Source organism: Pseudorca crassidens, chromosome 3 (assembly GCF_039906515.1).
Source record: "Pseudorca crassidens isolate mPseCra1 chromosome 3, mPseCra1.hap1, whole genome shotgun sequence".
NCBI lineage: Eukaryota > Metazoa > Chordata > Mammalia > Artiodactyla > Delphinidae > Pseudorca > Pseudorca crassidens.
Window position 1 is genome coordinate 162,392,353 of NC_090298.1, and position 18,480 is coordinate 162,410,832.

The 18,480-nt window shown below is 41.5% G+C and overlaps 2 pseudogenes; both read left to right on the forward strand.

Annotated features, from left to right (window-relative positions):
• LOC137222342 (zinc finger protein 709-like) overlaps window positions 1-12,329 on the forward strand; it is a 55,184-nt pseudogene extending 42,855 nt beyond the window's left edge.
• LOC137221067 (interleukin-1 receptor-associated kinase 1 pseudogene) lies at window positions 5,904-14,065 on the forward strand (annotated as a pseudogene).
• The last annotated feature ends 4,415 nt before the right edge of the window (window positions 14,066-18,480 follow it).

Below are 18,480 nucleotides of genomic sequence, written 5' to 3' on the forward strand. Positions count from 1 at the left end.
GGTTTTACTGGATTCCTCACAGAGGAAACTCTACAGAGATGTGATGCGGGAAAACTTCCAGAACCTGGTCTCAGTAGGTAAGAATGAAAAATTCCCTCCCTTTGTCAATTAGAGAACAAGTGTTTCTTACCTGTCAATATTGTTCAAAGTTGTGGAATGTGGAAAGGGAAAACTTTGGTAAAGAAACTAGGGGAGGTGGGGATCAAAGGGAAATCCCCAGCGGTGCAGTGGTTAGGACTCGGCACTTTCACCACTGCTGTGGCCTCAGTTCAGTCTCTAGTCAGGAAACTAAGATCCTGTAGGCCATACTGCACAGCACCCGCCCCCCCAAAATAAAGAGAAGAAGAAAGAAAGGAAACTAGACATAGTCAGAGCTCATCATGGGCCTAAAGTCCAATAATTTTTCTGTCATTTCTAGTACTTTGGGATCATTTTTCTGGTTCTGCATTTCAGAAACAAAACAGGAAGATCATGACATTGAAGATCAGTACAAAAACCAGGGGAGAAAATTAAGGTGAGTCACACCCGCAATTCAAAGCATTGTCTTGTGAGAATCATGGTATATTCTGAAAATTTTAAAGAAGTCAACAAAAACAAATAGCCCAGTCTTCAAATTTAGTTATTCTATTCTCAGAAAATGTCTCCGAAAAAGTATTTTCTTAAATGTGATATAAATGTTCTGTGTTTCCAATATAGTTCATGTGCAGTCAATAAACCCTATATTTGAATATCACTTTTTAATAGAAGAGGTGAAGTCCTGTTGCAGAGCATTCAGTTTATTCAACTTCTAACAATTCACACAAGATAGAAAACCTCACTGTTCCTATAAATCATAATAAATACAATAAATAAATGATTTCTTAATAAAGAAATCATTGATAATCTTCTCATTGTTTACAGAAGTTCTATGGTAGAGAGACTCTCTGAAAGTAAAGGCAGTAGTTTCTGTGGAGAAAACTTCACCCTTATTCCAACTCTCAATCTGAAGAAGAAAACTCCTGGTTTAAAACCATGGGAATGCAGTGCATGTGCAAAGGTCTTCATGCATCATTCATCCTTTAATAGACACATGAAATGTCACATTGAAAACAAACGAAGAGAGTATCAAAAGTACCATGAGAAGGTATATAAATGTAAAGAATGTGGGAAAGCATTCATTTCTCCTAGTTCTCTTAGAACACATGAAAGGAGTCACACTGGAGAGAAGCCCTATGAATGTGAACAATGTGGAAAAGTCTTTCGATATCAAAAATCCTTCCGACTACACAAAAGAACTCACACAGGAGAGAAACCCTATGAATGTAAGGAATGTGGGAAAGCCTTCATGTGGGAAACAACTTTTCGAAAACACATGGTAACTCACGCTGGGGATTTACCTTACAAATGTCAGAAATGTGAGAAAGCATTCATTTATCCCAGTTGTCTTCGAATGCATGAAAGCAGTCACAACGGAGAGAAACCCTATCAATGTAAACAATGTGGAAAAGCCTTTAAAAGTCCTGAAACTATTCAAATCCATGAAAGAATTCACAGGGGAGAGAAACTCTATGAATGTAAGCAGTGTGGAAAAGGCTTCAATCATTTCAGTTCCTTACAGCTACACAAAAGACATCACACAGGAGAGACACCATATGTGTGTAAAACATGTTCTAAAGTATTGAATACTGCCCGGTCTCTTCGAAATCATGAAAGAATCCACACTGGAGAAAAACCCTATGAATGTAAGGAATGTGGGAAAGCCTTCACATGGAAAATAACCCTTCAGAAACACATGATAACACACACTGGGGATGGACCTTATAAATGTAAAGAATGTGAGAGAGTATTCATTAATCCCAGTTCTCTTAAAACACATGAAAGGAGTCACACTGGAGAGAAACCATATCAATGTGAACAATGTGGTAAAAGTTATAGATATCTAGCAGTTTTGAAAATACATCGAAGGACTCATACTTGAGAAAAACCCTATGAATGTAAAAATGAAGGGAAAACCTTCACTTCTGCATATGTTCAAGTGCATGAAAGAATTCACACTGGACAGAAACCCTATCAATGACAGGAATGTGGGAAATCCTTCATTTGCCTCTCAGTCGTTCAAAGACCTGAGACTGCACACTGGACAGAAATCATATAAAATATGACGAATGTGGGAATAGCTTTTCTGATCTTTGTAGTTTATGAAACCATAAAAGGGTTTACTAGATAAAACCTTATTTGTAAACAGCCTGGGTTGTTGGTCGATATCATTACATGTAAAAACTCCCATGGAAAAGAAGTATAAATGTAAGTAACATGAGATAACTTGATGGAAAGTAATCTATGCCTAATGTTCCAAAAAACCTTCAATATGAAAGAGTTTTTAAAAATTTTATTTATTATTATTTTTTTTTGGCCAGGCTGTGCAGCATGTGGGGCATCTTAGTTCCCCAATCAGGGATCAAACCTGTGCCCCGTGCAATGGAAGTGCGGAGTCTTAACCACTAGACTGCCAGTGAAGTCCAGAAAGAGTTGTTTTAAAAGTTTATAGGACTTTTCCTGGTGGTGCAGTGGTTAAGAATCTGCCTGCCAATACAGGGTACATGGGTTCGAGCCCTAGTCCTGGAAGATCCCACATGCCACAGAGCAACTAAGCCCATGTGCCACAACTACTGAGCCTGGGCTCTAGAGCCCATGAGCCACAACTACTGAGCCCACGTGCCACAACTACTGAAGCCTATGCGCCTAGAGCCCATTCTCCACAACAAGGGAAGCCGCCACAATGAGAAGCCCGTGCACTGCAACGAAAAGCAGCCCCCGCTCGCCACAACTAGAGAAAGCCCATGTACAGCAGCAAAGACCCAATGCAGCCAAACAAACAAACAAACAAAAATTTATAAATATGTTGTGTTTACTCAGGATCTTTCTTCAAGTGTATCCTTCAATGGTGGATTTCTACTAATTTCACGAACGAATATTAATGTGAATTCATTCTGTAATTCGTCTTTCAACAATAGTACATAACGTTTAAAGGTAGTGATTTTTCCTTTACTTGGATAGTTACTTTGTTCTATTTACTTCTGAAGCCTGTTGGATTCATGGATGAATTTAAGTGTATTTCTAGCATGCAGTGAGACTTAAATTTTTATAATGTTCTATTCATCCTCTGTTAATGGGCCATTGAAAAATGACAGGTATTTGTTGGGATTTCCTAGTAGTTTTGTGTGGCAGTTCCTAGGTATATAATATATTGTATATATTGTATCCTTTTTACTGAGAAAGATCCTTTCTGGTGGTGGTGTGTATAGGAGCCTTTTCCCATTTTCCATTCTATTAAACACTTGGAATAAATTTTATGTATGAATAATATGTCAAAGAGTATACTGTTATGTAAATTATGATTTTTCCTATTTGCTTTTTGTGTTTCCTTCTGACTGGTATTTGTTGAATAGACTGTGAGACTTGTGATAATACAGAAAATCTGGAGTTGGAGATATCTTGCCTATGAGTCATATTAGGACCTAGACTTTCCAGAATCTATCCCTTTTGTGGTTCCATGTTAGCATTCACCAACAGCTCACCTGTGTGCGATTTTAAAGCAGATGCAGAGAAGACGTTCTTCAGATAGTGGATTCCCCACACTGGGAGAGAGGCAGATATGTAGGAGCTTCAAGGACACCATCTCCCAGCTTATTTTCCAGATTCTGTGTCCTTGTAGTCAAGAGTGTCCTCAACACCATCAAAAAATGCTTGATTTCCATTTTTATAGACATGTAGGTTCCCCTGATATCTTCACAGCTTACACATCAAAGATCCATCAGAGTTTGAATTTTTTCTGTAAGGCCTCTTGTGTCCACTTTGAAAGTTATTTCAGTATTTTATGGTTGGTAATAGTCTCTGATTACACTCCTCTCTGGATTATATCTTTATAGTGTCTAATATGTGTAGGAAACACTTTATGTAGTTAATAATACTAGTAATACTAGTATGTGTTCCTGACTCACCACAACATTCACAAAGGTGCCACCAAAACGAATGACATGGGAGTTTGTTTCTCTACTGCATTGCACAGGGACATTGGTGACCCATTGTTTCCATGTGAGAATAAGCACCTCCTTCTGTCAAGATGGCTATGGGTGTTTCCTGTTACTTGTAGCTGAATATAATCCCCCAACATGTTTTTTATTGTCTTTTATTTTACATGATTGAAACTGTTTGAATTTTTTGTGAAACAGTAGTTTTTGTAGTCTTTTCAAATATTTTACCAACTCTTTTTGAAGCTTTCATTAGCTAACAATGTTACTTTTCATTTCCTCAAAGAATATATTAAAGTATCCTTTTTATGTATGAATATTCAGAAAAACCTTGTAGCTTTCTTCATTTAATCATTATGCAATGTAAGTTTTTTAAAAATATTATGTTGGCCAAAAGGTTTGTTCATTTTTTTCTGTAAGATGGTCTAGCAGAGCTTCCCTGGTGGCACAGTGGGTAAGAATCTGCCTGCCAACGCAGGGGACAAGGGTTCAATCCCTGGTCTGGGAAGATCTCACATGCCGTGGAGCAACTAAGCCCATGTGCCACAACTACTGAGCTTGTGCTCTAGAGCCTGCAAGCCACAACTACTGAGCCCACATGCCTAGAGCTTGTGCTCTGCAACAAAAGAGGCCACTGCAATGAGAAGACCACGCACCACAACGAAGAGTAACCCCTGCTGGCTGCAACTAGAGAAAGCCTGCATGCAGCAACAAATACCTAATGCAGCCAAAAATAAATAAATTAAAAAAAAATTTTTTTAATTAAAAAAAATGGTCTAGTAGCACTAAGTTGTCTTTAACTTCATTTGAAACAATTTTGTTAGATTGTATTGTGGCAGTTCTCATATCAGTAAGCATTTAAAAAAAATCAAAATTGGTGAATTTTTGTGTAGCCATTTTAATATTGGTGATGTAAGGGGAAAAGTAACATTTTCGGCATATTATGCTTTATTATTTCAAGAAAGGCAAAAACGCAACTGAAAAGCAAAAAACAATTGTGCAGTTTATGGAGAAGGTGCTGTGACTGACCAAACGTGTCAAAATTCATTTACCAAGTTTCATGCTAGAGATTTCTTGCTGGACGATGCTCCACATTGGGGTAGACCAGTTGAAGTTGATAGTGATCAAATGGAGACATTAATTGAGAGCAATCGACATTATACCACGTGGGAGATAGCCTACATACTCAAAATATCCAAATCAAGTGCTGAAAATCATTTGCACCAGCTTGGTTATGTCAATCGCTTTGATGTTTGAGTTCCACATAAGTTAAGCAAAAAAAAACCTTCCTGATCGTACTTCTGCGTGCGATTCTCTACTGAAATGTAATGAAAACGTTCCGTTTTTAAAACAAATTGGGACGGGTGATGAAAAGTGGATACTGTACAATAATGTGGAACAGAAAAAATCGTAGGGCAAGTGAAACAAGCCACCACAAACCACACCAAAGGCTGGTCCTCATCCAAAAAAGGTGATGTTGTGTATATGGGGGGATTGGAAGGGAGTCCTCTATTATGAGCTCCTTCTGGAAAACAAAACGATCAATTCCAACAAGTACTGCTCACAGTTAGACCAACTGAAAGCAGCACTCAACATAAAGCATCCAGAATTAGTCAACAGAAAATGCGTAATCTTCCATCAGGATGACGCAAGACCACATATTTCTTTGATGACCAGGCAAAAACTGTTACAGCTTGGCTGGGAAGTTCTGATTCATCTGCCGTATTCACCAGACATTGCACCTTCGGATTTCCATTTATTTTGGTCTTTACAAAATTCTCTTACTGGAAAAAATTTCAATTCCCTGGAAGACTGTAAAAGGCACCTTGAACAGTTCTTTACTCAAAAAGATAAAAAGTTTTGGAAAGATGGAATTATGAAGTTGCCAGAAAAATGGCAGAAGGTAATGGAACAAAATGGTGAATATGCTGTTCAATAAAGTTTTTGGTGAAAATGAAAAATGTGTCTTTCATTTTTACTTAAAAACCGAAGGAAGTTTTTGGCCAACCCAATATTTATTTATTTATTTTGCTGTGCTGGGTCTTAGTTGTGGCATGCAGGATCTTCAATCTTCATTGAAGCATGCTGGATCTTTGGTTGCAGTATACGAACTCGTAGTTGCCACATCTCATAGTTCCCTGACCAGACAGAGAGAATGGACTTGAGGACACGGGGAGGGGGAAGGGTAAGCTGAGACGAAGTGAGAGAGTGACATTGACATATATACACTACCAAATATAAAATAAATAGCTAGTGGGAAGCAGCCGCATAGTACAGGGAGGTCAGCTTGGTGCTCTGTGACCATTTAGAGGTGTGGGATACAAAGGGTGGGAGGGAGACGCAAGAGGGAGGGGATATGGAGATATATGTATATGTATAGCTGATTCACATTGTTATATAGCAGCAACTAACACAAAATGTAAAGCAATTATACCTCAATAAATATGTTAATTAAAAAAAAACCTGAGAAACACTTTGACCCATATCATTACATGTGAAAACTCCCATGGAAAAGAAGTATAAATAGTAGTAACATGAGATAAGTAGATAGAAAGTACTCCGTGCCTAATGTTCCAGAAAACCTTCAATATGAAAGAGTTGTTTTAAAAGTTTATAAATATTTTGTTTTTACTAAGGGTATTTCTTCATGTGTATCCTTGAATGATGGATTTATACTAATTTCAGAAATGAATATTAATGTGAGTTAATTCCATAAGTTGTCTTTCAACAATAATCATAAGTTTCAAAGGTACTTATTTTTCCTTTAATCAGACAATGATTTTTTTCTCTTTACATTTGAAGCCTGATGGATCCATGGGTGAATTTACGTGTATTTCTAATATGCAATTAGGCTTAAATTTTTATAATGTTCTATTCATTCTCTGTTAATGGGACATTGAAAAATGGCAGTTTGGTATTTGTTGGAATTTTCCTAGTAGTATTGTGTGGCAGTTCCTGGATATTCATAATCCATTATATATGTTTCACCCTTTTTAGAAATATTTATTTATTTATTTTTGGCTGCGTTGGGTCTTTGTTGCTGCACGTGGGCTTTCTCTAGTTGTGGCAAGTGGGGGCTACTCTTCATTGAGGTGCGCAGGCTTCTCGTTGCAGTGGCTTCTCTTTGTTGCAGAGCATGGGCTCTAGGCACGTGGGCTTCAGTAGTTGTGGCTCGCAGGCTCTAGAGCGCAGGCTCAGTAGTTGTGGCACACGGGCTTAGTTGCTCTGTGGCTTGTGGGATCTTTCCAGACCAGGGCTCAAACCTGTGCTCCCTGCTTTGGCAGGCGGATTCTTAACCGCTGCACCAGCTGCACCACCAGGGAAATCCCTATTTCACCCTTTTTACTGAGAAAGATCCTTTTTTGTGGTGGTGCGTATAGGAGCCTTTTTCCATTCCATTCTATTGAACACTTGGAATAAATTTTATGTATGGCTAGGATGTCAAAGAGCATACTGTTATGTAAATTATGATTTTTCCTATTTGCTTTTTGTGTTTTCTTCTCACTCGTATTAGTTGAATAGACTATGAGGCTTGTGATAATACAAAAAATCTGGAGTTGGAGATATCTTGCCTGTGAGTAATATTAAGACCTAGACTTTCCAGAATCCATCCTTTTTTTGGTTCCATATCAGCATTCACCAATAATTCACCTGTGTGATTTTAAAGCAGGTGCAAAGAAGACATTCTTTAGATATTGGAGTCCCCAGACTGGGAGAGAGGCAGACACATAGGAGCTTCAATGACACCATCTTCCAGCTTATTTTCCAGATTCTGTGTCTTTATAGTCAAGAGTATTGTCAACACCACCAACAAGTGTTTGATTACCATTTTTATAGATGTGTAGTTTCCCCTGATGTCTTCACACCTTCCACATAAAAGATCCATCAGAGTTTGAATTTTTTCTGTAAGTCTTCTTATATCCACCATGAAAGTATTTCAGTGTTTTATGGTTGGGAATATTCTCTGATTCCACTCTTCTCTGAATTATATCTTTATAATGTCTAATTTGTGTTGAAAACAGTTTATGCTGTTAACAGTGCTAGTGAGTATGTGTTCCTGACTCACCACGGCATTCACAATGGTGCCGCCAGAAAGAATGACATGGGAGTTTGTTTCTCTGCTTCATTGTGCAGTGGCTTCCTTGACTCATTGTTTCCATGTGAGAATAAGCACCTTCCTTCTGTCAGGATGGCTATGCATGTTTCGTATTACTTTTAGCTCAATATAATCCCTCAATGTGTTTATTTTATTGTATGTGATTAAAACTATTCTATTCAGAATGATTATAGACAAACAACAAGGTCCCAGTGTATAGCACAGGGAACTGTATTCAGTATCCTTTAATAAACTATAATGGAAAAAATACTAAAAGGAATATCTATGTGTATAACTGAATCACTTTGCTGTACAGCAGAAGTTAACACAAAATTGTAAAGCAACTATACTTCAATTAAAAAAAATGATTACAAACCCTATACGACTGTGGTGTATAATAGTAACAGTGTGCTTGAGAGGACTTCTTACAGCATTTTCACTTGTGTTAGAGGATTTGATTGCTATACAAGATAGCAAGACATTTTTCTTTATTGAATGCTTTCAGGCAGTTTATTTTATCGTTGGTGTTCATAATCATTTTCCTGAAGGCAAAAACAGTGTTGTGGAGATAAACTTAATTAGTAAGAAGCTTCGTTCAATTATATTAGTAAGAAGAGGGGACTATTGGTCATTTTTATGGTTTTGCATTTTATCTTTTATCATTGTTAGAGATAGGGTTATAAAATACATAAATTCACTTCTTAGTATACTAGGTAATATTTTTGAAATCATTTTAGTGACTTAACTGAGGTCTATAAATTTAGGTAAATTGTGAGGCAATACAAAGCTGGCAAGGGAGAAAGATAGGACTACTTTGCCAGTGATCCCTTTCTGAAACACTATACTCTTTTTTTTTTATGTTTATCTTATTGAAGTATAGTTGATTTACAATGTTGTGTTAATTTATGCTGTGCAGCAGGGTGGTTCAGTTATACATATACACATTCTTTTTCATATTGTTTTCCATTATTGTTTATCACAGATATTGAATATAGTTCCCTTTGCTATACAGTAAGACCTTGTTGTTTATCTATTCTATGTATAATAGTTGGCCTCCGCTAATCCCAATCTCCCAATCCATCCCTCCCCCCACCCCCTCTCCCCCTTGGCAACCACAAGTCTGTTCTCTATGTCTGTAAGTCTATTTCTGTTTCCTAAATACATTCAGTTGTGTCATTTTTTTTACACCTTCTCCATTCCTTTAATGTGCATAGAGTAACCAGTGTATATAAATAGGCATAGCACCTTGGCCCCTATTCCTGTTTTTTTTTTAATTTTTAAAAAATTTTATTGAAGAATAGTTTATTTACAATGTTTTGTTAATTTCTGCCATATAGCAAAGTGACACAGTTATATATATGTATATATTCTTTTCCATATTGTTTTCCATTATGGTTTATCACAGGATATTGAATATAGTTCCCTGTGCTATACAGTAGGACCATTTTTTTATCCATCCTATATATATAATATTTTGTAGATATGTTGATTTGTGTGATATTTTAGATTTCACATATAAGTGATATCATATAGTATTTGTCTCTCTCTTTCTGACTTACTCCACTTAGTGTGATAATCTCTAGGTCCATCCATGTTGCTGAAAATGGCATTATTTCCTTCTTTTTTCTGGCTGAGTAGTATTCCCTTGTTTATATGTACCACATTTTCTTTGTCCATTCATCTGTCGATGGACATTTAGGTTGTTTCCATGTCTTGGCTATTGTAAATAGCACTGCTCTGAATATAGAGATGCATGTATCTATTGAATTATAGTTTTGTCTGGATATACGCCCAGGAGTGGAATTGCTGGATCATATGGCAACTTTATTTTTAGTTTTTTGAGGAACCTCCATACTGTGTTCCAAAGTGGATGCACCAATTTACATTCCTACCAACAATGTAGGAAGGTTCCCTTTTCTTCACACCTTCTCCAGCATTTGTTATTTGTAGACTTTTTAATGATGGACAGTCTGACTGCTGTGAGGTGGTACCTTATTGCAGTTTTGATTTGCATTTCCCTGATAATTAGCAATTTTTTTTTCTGTTTCTTCCTGATTAAATCTTGGGTGTTTGTACATTTCTAAGAATTTCTTCATTTCTTCCAGGTTGTCCATTTTATGGGCATGTAATTGTTCATACTAGTATCTTATGTTGTTTTGTATTTCTGTGGTATTGGTTGTAACTTTTCTTTTTTCCATTCTGATTTTATTGATTTTGGCCCTCTTTTTTTCTTGATGAGTCTGGCTAAAGGTTTATCGAAGAACCAGCTCTTAGTTTCATTGATCTTTTCTGTTTTTTTAGTCCCTATTTCACTTATTTCTGCTCTGATTTTTTTTTTTTTTTGGCTGCATTGGGTCTTCGTTGCTGTGAGCAGGCCTTCCATAGTTGTGGCAAGCAGGAGCTACTCTTTTTTTTTTTTTTTTTTTGTGGTACGCGGGCCTCTCACTGTTGTGACCTCTCCCGTTGCAGAGCACAGGCTCCGGACACGCAGGCTCAGCGGCCATGGCTCATGGGCCTAGCCGCTTCACGGCATGTGGGATCTTCCCAGACCAGGGCACAAACCCATGTCCCCTGCATCGGCAGGCGGACTCTCAACCACTGCGCCACCAGGGAAGCCCGAAGGGGTTACTCTTCATTGCTGTGCGCAGACTTCTCATTGTGGTGGCTTCTCTTGTCATGGAGCATGGGCTCTAGGCACGCGGGCTTCAGTAGTTGTGGCACGCGGGCTCAGTAGTTGTCGCTCGTGGGCTCTAGAGTGCAGGCTCAGTAGTTGTGGTGCACAGGCTTAGTTACTCTGCCACATGTGGGATCTTCCCGGACCAGGGCTGGAACCTGTGTCCCCTGCATTGGCAGGCAGATTCTTAACCACTGCACCACCAGGGAAGCCCCTGTAGTTCTTAACAGAACAAAAACTGATCTTCCCTGAACCAGAAGTATTCTGCCACTAGACTGCGTTTGGACTTCAACTACAATTCTTCCCTTAGGTTTCCAACGTGCCCATTTAGATTGTTTTTTTTTTTTTTTTGGCTGCGCCACATGGCTTGTGGGAACTTAGTTCCCTGACCAGTGTTTGAACCTGGGCCCTCAACAGTGAAAGCGCAGAGTCCTAATCACTGGACTTCCAGGGAATTCCCTCGATTGCATATTTTTTATTTAGCCAATCCTCCATAAGAACATGAGCCACTTTCTTAAAGAGGAAAAAAAAGGAAAAGGAAAATTAATATATGTGTATAAACACATACACTTACACACATCATGATGGTTCTGTTTATGTGAAGGATCATGACTAACATTGTATTTTAATTTTTATCTATTAGAAATCAAATTGTGCCTTATAATTGAGGAGTCATTTTTTCTGTGTAATCTCCTAAACAGTAAATTTTGTGAAGTGTTCAGTATCGTTTTGGAAATCATAAAAAACAAAATTTCTCAATTTTGATCACATATAAAATGACAAGTGATTTTAGAGCTATCACTTTCATTCTCTATTGACTGGAATGGGCTTCATACTAAATGTATTAGGATGTCCTTACAGTGTGAGGAGGTCTTCAGACTCATTCCTCAATAAAACTGGTGAAAATTATTTTAATAACAAATATTTCAAGCTGCCAGAAATAGTCTTAAAGGCAAACAGCAGATGAAGAACATTTGTTCAAGTAAATCTAGGAAGAGTCAATAACCATGTAGTATCTTTGTAAGGTGGCATATTGTAACTAGATTTATCACAGTGATCATTTTGAAATGTATAGAAATATTTAATCACAGTGTTGTGTAAGAGGAACTAACATAGTGTTGTAGGTCAATTATATTTCAAAAGCAAACAAACTCATAGGAATAGAGAGCAGATTTGTGGTTACCAGAGGTGGGGGAGGGGAATTCAATAAATGCAGTCAAAAGGTCAAAACTTCCAGTTCAAAGATAAATAAGTACTAAGGATGTAATGTACAACATGGCAAATATAATTTGCACTGCTGTATGTGGTATATGAAAGTAGCTGAGAGAATAAATTCTAAGAGTTCTCACCACAAGGAAAAACTTTATTTTCTATTTCTTATTTTTGTATCTATAGGAGATGATGGATGCTCATTAAATTTAGTGTGATAAGTTTGCATTGCATTGATGTATGTGGGTCAAATTATTATGTGGTACACCTTCAGTGATGTATGCAATTATATCTCAATAAATCTTGAAGAAGAGAAAAACTCATAAAGATTTGTATGAAATATGAGTCTGTGTTATTTGAACCAAGAGCACTCCCTGTGAATGAAAAGTTAATCCGTCAATCTAAGAAAGAATTGGAAAATTTTATTTGAGCCAAATTTGAGGATTGTAACCTGGGAAGAGCATCTCAGAAAGCTCTGAGAACTGTTTCGCTCATTAGAAGTCACGGCACAGGCCGGAGGGCTGTGAGGATGCACGGTGCCCAGACCAAGTATCTGAAAGACCTGGTTGAAGAGGAAGCCGAGGAGGCAGGGGTGGCCCTGAAAAGCACCCAGACCACACTCCAAGCAGGTCTGGCTGCAGATGCCTGAGCGGCCCCGATCTCCACCCAAATCTACAAGAAACACCTGGAACGCAGGCCCGGGCCATGCCCACCAGAGCTGGGCCTGGCCCTGGGCCATCTGGCTTGCTGCTGCCTGCACCACCGGGCCAAGAGGAGACCGCCCCCACCCCCCCTCCCACGAACCAGGTGTACCAGAGCCTGGAGAAGCTGCAGGCAGCAGTGGCAGGGCCGTCTCTGGAGCCAGAGGCCGCCAGCCGCCAACCCTTTTCCTGCAAGAGAACTCCTACGTGTCCACCACCAGCAGTGCCCTGAGCGGTGCCCGCCCATGGCAGCCCCTGGCAGCGCCCTCGGGAGGCCTGGCCCAGGCTCCAGAGAGGCCGCAGAAAGGTGCCAGCCAGCCCGTGGATAGAGACAAGAGCATGTCCGGCCTATCTGCTGCCCTGCATTGCTGACCCCAAGCTGCCCCCTGGGCCCAGCCCAGCCAGGCAGCTCTGGCCCAGGGGCTGCCGTTTGTGCACCAGCACCCCTCAGGCAGGCTGGCTGCACTCAAGGGGGTACCACCCGAGAGTCGAGCTGGGGGAGCGGCCCGGGGCTCCAGCCCACAGCTATGGAAGGATCACTCCTGGACGGCTCGATGTCGTCACAGCCCCCGCAGAACGTCATCACGCCAGCACAACAGAAGATGCTGCAGAAGCTGGCCTTGCCCGAGGATGGGGTCCTAGACAGCCTGCAGCTGCTGTCGTCCAGCTCCTTCCCAGACTTGGGCCTGGAACAACAGAACAGGCAGGGCCCCAAAGAGAGTGATGAGTTTCAGAGCTGAACTGTCCATCTGGTCAGATCCCTAAACCCGGAGGTCAAAATTCTCATGGTTGGAAGTTCTCACAGCTCGCGAACCCTCTGCAGTCTGTGGGCAGGGGGGTGGGGGCTCCGTCCTCACGGAGGAGGGCAGGTGGTGGCCTTGCTGCTCTTGGGGTGTGGGCACAGGCAGGGCTCAGAGCCCTCCGGGCTGACTGCTGCTGGCTGTCAGTAGGGCAGGACTTCTCAACAGCCTGCCTTGAGGCCAGCATTCGCGGGAGAGGAAAGCCGATGTCGTTGGAGGGGCCGGTGGCGGGGAGGAGGGCAGGTCTGAAGGCTGCTGGCTACACAGGCCAAGGAGGAGAGGTGAGTGGTCCAGTGGGACTAGCGGGGTGCCAGTTCCCCTGAGAGCTGGGCGGGGCCTCTGCAGCCCAGGCCTACAGCAGCAGCCCTTAGCCCTTCTTTTCGGACTTTGCTGAAGCCCTGGGGAAAAGCAGCCACTCTGATGACAGAGCTGATGAGGCCAGGGGCCCTCCCAGCTGCTTGTAATTGGGAAAAGGAAAAGTGAGGTGTGGCTGTCCCGTGGTTCGGTCCACTAACTAGAAGTGGGAGTTCTGAGAGGCCCCAGGGAGTGCAGTAGCGCCTCCCATCAGGCCAGTGTCCGCAGGCTTCCCCAGGGAGCCGGGAACTAGCCTAACAGGCCACCCCTTGGTGCTGCACCAAGCTAGGTTGGGCTCCAGAGGCCACAGGCTCAGCCTCAGGCCCGGGCACTGCTTGTGACAGAGGGGTCTCACTACCCCAGGTTTGGCTAGGCCCAAGCTTTGTTACCCAGACAGTGAGAAGTCCCAAGAAGGCGGGAAGTAGGGAGCAAGGCAGAGAGGAAGGAAAATGAAAATGGGACTCACATTTTTAGAAGCAAGTCACGGTTCGTGTAACTGAATGTCTTTGAAAGTAGCCCAGAGCTGTAACACAGGCTGTGTCTGCAATCATGAGTCACACTACATGCCCCACGAAGGTAGGCATTGGTGAAGTCCAAGCTGTGCTGGAGTAGTAAAAGCTTACACTTCGGAAAAAAAAAAAAAAAGAAAAAAAATCAAGGCACAGTTATATAAGGTTTTTGAGGTAGAGGGCTGTACATCAAATGACATATTACTGACAGTTTACATAATCCAGATCTAAGCAGGATCATGGTGGGTCATGTGACCCCTTACAAGATCAAGAAGAAATGTTATCTTTTAAGGAGTTGTCTTGTTGATGCTAGAAAAATGTTACTCTTTATGGTTGAGCAGACATTCCTGCTGATGGGGGAGGTCCAGCTGATGCATAATGCAGATACACAATGCACAGTGGGAGGAGAGAGGAAGCCAAAGGGCAGAGAAGAATTTGTTTAAATTTTTCTTGACTTGCCATAAAACACGCATTTTATTTCACTCCCTCTCTAGCTCCTCTCAGCTTAGGTTGCTGAAGATTCCACTTTAGACTACTGTGACCTAGAAAACATGGCACAATGTTACCGCAGCTCCCACTCAAGAGGACTGTTTTCCTAGAAAGAACAGACTTCAACTTTTCAAACCGGCCCCCACTGCCTGTTGCTGGGGGTTAATACTTGCTGGATGACTTCTTACAAACTTGGGACACGATTCTTTTATTCCCTACACATGGAACAGAGGTGATGCCTTTGTGTGCACTGACAGTACAGGGTGTTGATTGCCCTTTTCCCAGCAGGTGAGGTGGCTGTATCATAAGTCATTCCTGAGGTGCCTGAAGATACAACCAAGAGGACCACTGGCTGCTGTCTCCCCTCCATTGAGCACTCAGCTCTTAGGATGGGATTGTCGTTCAGAGAGGCTTCCTATTACCCCCAAACAGCTCCAGGAGTGGCACAGAGGTTTTTTCCTGAGTACGGGGTGGTGGGGTGTAGGTGGGTGGGTGGGAAGTGAGCTCTGACTACCTTTCCAAAGAATTAAAGTGCCTGGCAAAAGATTATGAAAAGTGGAAGTCAAAGGACCCTAGCAAAAAAGTGGAAAATGAGGTGAAAATCAGTTAGGAGTAGATTCTGTATTTAATGAAAGTAGCCTACCTGTACACTGCCTAGTTTTCTGAGTAGAGTTGGGAACTTAGAGTGCTGAGAGGAGGATTCCAAGGGTTAAACAAATATCACGTACTGATTTTGGGAGATATTTCTACAAAGGAACCATAATTGCATTGAATAAATTGGAGAGTAAATTATGCCCTTTCCTGCTCTCCTCCCCCTCTCTGCTCCGTGTCGGTGAAAACAGTCAAGCCATCAGCCACAGATTGATTTAATTTCACCACTGGGTGAGGTCTGTGAAAGAGCAAGAGAGCCTCACCAATGGTCCTGTCATCCCAGGATATAGCGGGTTTACCCAAAGCTGCGCCCAATCTGAGGACCTGTGTTAGAGGTTTCACTATGTCTGGGGTGTGGTGAGAAAAACCACTTTTCAAAAAACTGCTTTTGTCTTTCCTAGTCACTGCCTAGGCATTTTACAGTATGATAACCCTGCTCACACCCAGAATCTGGACACTCAGATAAAGACTTGAGTTTGGGATTCCACTCTTAGTTCCTGCTAAGGTTTTCTCAGGACATTTATTAAAATAACCACTTAGGGGAACTTCCCTGGCGGTCCAGTGGCTGAGACTCCGTGCTTCCAATGCAGGGGGCGCAGGTTCCATTCCTGGTTGTGAAAGTAAGATCCCACGTGCTGCCAGGCGTGGCCAAAAACAAGCAAACGACAACAAAAACAAACAATAAAACCACTTAAGAGTTATGCTTGTGAAAAGTTAGTGACCTTTGCACTGTGGATGAAGACTGTTATCTGCCGTATCAGTAAACAAAGGATGTTGGGGCCATCTAGCCAGCAAGTGCTGCTGCCACCCCCAAGGGTGCTCCCTGAGGGGATTCAGGATGGAGAAGAGCAGGATACTGGTCCTAGATAGTAAGGACCATCAAGGATAGTAAGTTAAGGTGCATATCAAAGGAACGATTTCAGTGAGCCCAGATTATTGCATCTTCCTGTACATGGAAAAGTGCTAAATTCGTTAACCTGAGATATCTGGTTTTCTTTAATTAACCAGACTACCTGATTTTCATGTTCCAACTACCTGGTTTTTATTGTAAAAATTCCTATGTATTCTGTCTCCTCCCTAACCTCTTCAGAGCAGTCCCTCAGAGTTATCTGAGAGGCTGTCTCCAGGGCTTGAGTCCTCAGAAGTTCTGCCAAATAAAACATATTTCTCGGGCTTCCCTGGTGGTGCAGTGGTTAAGAATCCGCCTGCCAATGCAGGGGACATAGGTTCGAACACTGGTCTGGGAAGATCCCACATGCCACGGAGCAACTAAGCCCGTTCGCCACAACTACGGAGCCTGTGCTCTAGAGCCCGCAAGCCACAACTACTGAAGCCCATGCGCCTAGAGCCCATGCTCCACAACAAGAGAAGCCACCACAATGAGAAGCCCACGTCCTGCAACGAAGAGTAACCCCCACTCGCCACAACTAGAGAAAGCCTGTGCGCAGCAACGAAGACCCAACGCAGCCAAAAATATAATTAATTAATTAATTAAAAAAACATATTTGTCAACTTTTAGGTTGTGCACTGTTTTTTTACTTGACAGCGCCATCCGTCTTATAATTGGTAGGTGCCTACTCTCTCTCCTGCTTGCTCCTGACCTGGGACTGAGGACTGCCCTTTTCCCAGGGTCATTGTAACCGCCCCCCTCAGCCCCCAACTTCTGGGATGTGTAAGTAATAGATCTCCTGGCTGTACTTGCTTTCTCTGGGTTTATTGAAACTGCACCTTCAATCAAAACAACCCCATGGGTTTCACTTACCCAAAGTGGGAACTCATTTGCTGAGGGAGATACCTGCCCACCCCATGTGGATGGTTATGAGAATTTATAAAAGAGAACCTCACTAAAATGGAGTTGGGAGCCTATGATGGGGACCTGTAGCCCAGTACCTCTCCACATCAGTTGTAGGAGGAATTGTCATTTACACACCTCAACAGTAGAATCTTCATCAGGAAAGAATCATCCTTTATAGGTCACAAAGAGAAGAATGTACATTGCATTTCCTACAAAAAATTGAGTTGCCCAGCAGCTCAGCCAATGAGAAACTGTCATCACCCTGAACTCTCACTTTTCTCCAGTGGACTTTCCATCAAAGCAACTTCTCCCGACTTCCCTGGTGGTCCAGTGGTTAAGACTCTGTGCTTCCAATGCAGGGGGTGTAGGTTTGATCCCTGGTCAGGGAACTGGGATCCTGCATGCTGTGCGGCACAGCCAAAAAAAAAAAAAAAAAGCTCCTCCCACCTTCCTCCTTTATCTCAATAAAACAACATTCCTCTCCTTTCTTTGTTGGTCTTGACTATGGCTTTTGTTATAGCTTGCTTGTCCAGAGTCACAATCCTTTGCTGTTTCTGCATAAACTCATTTTTACTGGTAAAATAACTTCTATTTTTAAGGTCAAGAACAGGATGTACCCGTTATTCAGCAGGTCATAATCTGCATATTCTTAATTCAATACACCAGCTCTGGCTTCTCAGTACAGTGGGAACGGGCTGCATTAAAATAATCCAGGCAGTCACTGAACAAATAAATAGGCACATAACCATAATAATCCCCAGAAGGAATGGGTCCAGAACCCAGAGTTGCTGCAATATATTATCTAAAATGTCTAGTTTACAACAAAATATGAGACATGCAAAGAAATAGGAAGGTAGGAACCAGATGGTGGGAATAAAGAGCAATTGAAAAATGACCCAACTCTTACAAGGAGACCCCAGTAAAACCAGGTGATGTCTCAGCAAAAAACAGGGAGGCCAGAGGCGGGGGAAACATTCAAAGCGCACTAGGAAAAAAACCTGTCAACCAACAATCCTATATTCACCAAAACTGCCTTCTGAAAAAAATGAAGGCTGCCCTTCATTTTTCAGATCAACAAAAGCTCAAAGAATATATTGACTGTCAATTGCCCCACAGGAATTACTTGGAGGAGTTCTTCAGGCTGTAAGCAAGGGACTCCAGAAGGTAATTCATATCAACATAAAGAAACAAA